Source organism: Hylobates moloch, unplaced genomic scaffold, assembly GCF_009828535.3.
Source record: "Hylobates moloch isolate HMO894 unplaced genomic scaffold, HMol_V3 SCAFFOLD_8691, whole genome shotgun sequence".
Classification (NCBI taxonomy): Eukaryota; Metazoa; Chordata; class Mammalia; order Primates; family Hylobatidae; genus Hylobates; species Hylobates moloch.
This window is the reverse complement of record NW_026660966.1, coordinates 1-2,920: the sequence shown is the minus strand read 5'-3', so window position 1 is coordinate 2,920 and position 2,920 is coordinate 1. Positions and strand designations below refer to the sequence as shown.

Genomic DNA, 2,920 nt, shown 5'->3' with positions numbered 1-2,920 from the left:
GGGCCCAGCCAATGCGCATGCGCGAGGCGCGAGTTGGCTCTCCCGTCACAGTGGTTCCCACGGTTGTCTTAGAAACCAGTCCCTGAGGCTGGGCAACGCGGGAGCCCTCCGTGGCAGCGCTTGGGTGTCGGGCTTCCGAGCCTCTGGCCTGACCCCTCCACGGGGTCCACAGGAACGTCTCCGGCTGCCAGGATTGGCAAAGGGCCGACCAGGAGGACGAAACCACAGGCGGAGTCCGGGGGAAGCAGCGTGGCCTCCCGGCCTCAGGCCTGCCCGGACGGTGTTCGGGTGAGTCTCCCCAGAAGTTATGCCCCCGAGATCTCCAGGACAGGTCTGCCTGCCTGCCGGCGGGCTGCTCTCTCACCCGAGGGTCGTTGCCATGGGGAGCAGAAGCCCGCAGCCGCAGGTGTTGCCTGGGGGCGTTTACTGCTGTGCCAGGTCTGGGGGACTGCGTGTGTGGGTGTGTCTCCCATTCTCACTTCTCTCTCTGTCTCTCACCCTCTCTGTGCTTCTCTCCCTCTCTCTTTCGGGGTGTGTGTGTGTTTGTGTGTGTGTGTGTGCCCGTGTGTGCCCGTGTGTGTGTGTGTCTTTGCACGAATGTTCCCTGTGCGTCAGAGAGCGATTTGTTGCACGTCGCCCGCCTTTGGTGAGCCTCTTTCGGCGTCTCTGCCTGGGTGCTGTGGCCGTTTGTCCATCGTCGTCGCGGCGCTTCCACTTTGGGTTTGTGAAGGCCTCGATCACGGGAGGAGATGCGTCAGTCCCGGTGTAATGGAAGTCTCCTCCCCATGCTGAGCGGCCTCTTTTCTAGGATCAAGCGGACCACACTCCAGCCCAGGACAAAAGCCCCACAGGAGCACATTGTCCGGCAGGAGAGGAGCGGACCCATGTCCAAGAAGATGGTTGTACCTTTCTAAGGCTCTTCTCTGCCAAATGAAGCCACAGCAGGATACAATCTTGAAGAGGAAGCCGGGAATGCGAGACGGCAACAATCCCTGTCCCTGGCACGCTGGACTCTCTGGACAAGCCACCCGTTTCGCACCCCTCCCCTTATGCCCGTGGCGAAGGCACGGCGCTGAACCATGCCTATGCCCTGGCTTCTGTTCTGTCCTGCCTCTTGCTCTGTCTCCGCTGTTTCTCAGGGGCCTGGGTGCCTCTCGGTCTGGCTGAATATCTTCTACCAAGATGACTCCCGATTCCATCAGGCAGAGACTTGCTGGAGATCCCTGTCTTGACTGTGTCTCTCTCCAAACCCGTTTCTGCCGCTTTGGGCAGGTCTGAGGACCCTGGAGTTCTTGGCTTCCATACGTCTCTCCGGCAGTGAAGCTTCCTGAGTCTCCATGTTTCACCTCATGGGTGGGCGGATTCCCTAGCATCGGAGGTAGGCGATCGTGACTGGCCTTGTCTTCCAGGGCAGGTGCTGTCGCATTTTCTCTGCACTTCCTGTCTCGCTCTTGAGTGACATCCTCTCCTCTGCTCCTAGGTGCACTGACCCCCAGAATCTTCTGGCTGCAAGGAATATAAGGAAACCAAAGGGACTGCGCCGGCACTGGGTTCGGGCCTGGTGCCGGGGAGGTTGAGTCAGGGCTACCTGGGCGGTGGAGGATTGGCGGTGGGGTGAATCTAGCAGAAAGCTCTTGGCTCCTATCTCAGGCATCTCAAACTGTGGCTTGGACTGAGGCCCAGGCCCCCTCCTGGTTCCCAGGTCTTCTTTCATTCCCCTTGGCACTCAGGGAAAGGCCCCGCCAGGCCTTTTCGAAGTGGGGCAGGCCACTGCTCTTTCAAAGGAGGAGGGAGGCAGAGGGCTCCCGGATCAGTGGACTTTCAGCTGACTCCCCGCCTTGAGGGCCATGGGATCATTCCGTGATGCAGCGAAGCGCTGCCTGCCTCACCAGATGTGGTGAGCCCATCCTTTCTCAACCGGAGGAGTCCAAAATCGCATCTGAAGAGGAGTCCTGAGAACCCAGCAGGCGCCCTGAAGCTCCCGCTCCATCGGTGGAAGTCGGCTCAAGGAGGTCCGGAAGACGGGACTCCTGGGGTCTTGGCCCTGGGGCACCGGCGGCCCCCTCTCCCACGCGGCCGCAAACTGGACCCCGGATCCAGCCGCAGCTGCGGCTGCGACAGGAGCCCCCTGTGCCGCCGCGCGGCCGCCCTTCTTTAAAGGGGCCGCAGCCTGACTGCCAGGAGCGGAGCGCGAGTGGGCCCAGCCAATGCGCATGCGCGAGGCGCGAGCTGGCTCTCCCGTCACAGTGGTTCCCACGGTTGTCTTAGAAACCAGTCCCTGAGGCTGGGCAACGCGGGAGCCCTCCGTGGCAGCGCTTGGGTGTCGGGCTTCCGAGCCTCTGGCCTGACCCCTCCACGGGGTCCACAGGAACGTCTCCGGCTGCCAGGATTGGCAAAGGGCCGACCAGGAGGACGAAACCACAGGCGGAGTCCGGGGGAAGCAGCGTGGCCTCCCGGCCTCAGGCCTGCCCGGACGGTGTTCGGGTGAGTCTCCCCAGAAGTTATGCCCCCGAGATCTCCAGGACAGGTCTGCCTGCCTGCCGGCGGGCTGCTCTCTCACCCGAGGGTCGTTGCCATGGGGAGCAGAAGCCCGCAGCCGCAGGTGTTGCCTGGGGGCGTTTACTGCTGTGCCAGGTCTGGGGGACTGCGTGTGTGGGTGTGTCTCCCATTCTCACTTCTCTCTCTGTCTCTCACCCTCTCTGTGCTTCTCTCCCTCTCTCTTTCGGGGTGTGTGTGTGTTTGTGTGTGTGTGTGTGCCCGTGTGTGCCCGTGTGTGTGTGTGTCTTTGCACGAATGTTCCCTGTGCGTCAGAGAGCGATTTGTTGCACGTCGCCCGCCTTTGGTGAGCCTCTTTCGGCGTCTCTGCCTGGGTGCTGTGGCCGTTTGTCCATCGTCGTCGCGGCGCTTCCACTTTGGGTTT

General features: G+C 62.1%; 1 long non-coding RNA gene across 1 annotated transcript; it reads left to right on the top strand.

The window, feature by feature from the left end:
- Positions 1 to 50: 50 nt before the first annotated feature.
- On the top strand, positions 51 to 1,682 carry LOC131382807 (uncharacterized). Its single transcript, XR_009212397.1, has 3 exons — positions 51 to 288; positions 809 to 1,378; positions 1,481 to 1,682. It is a non-coding gene; the product is annotated as an uncharacterized LOC131382807 (long non-coding RNA).
- Positions 1,683 to 2,920: the final 1,238 nt, after the last annotated feature.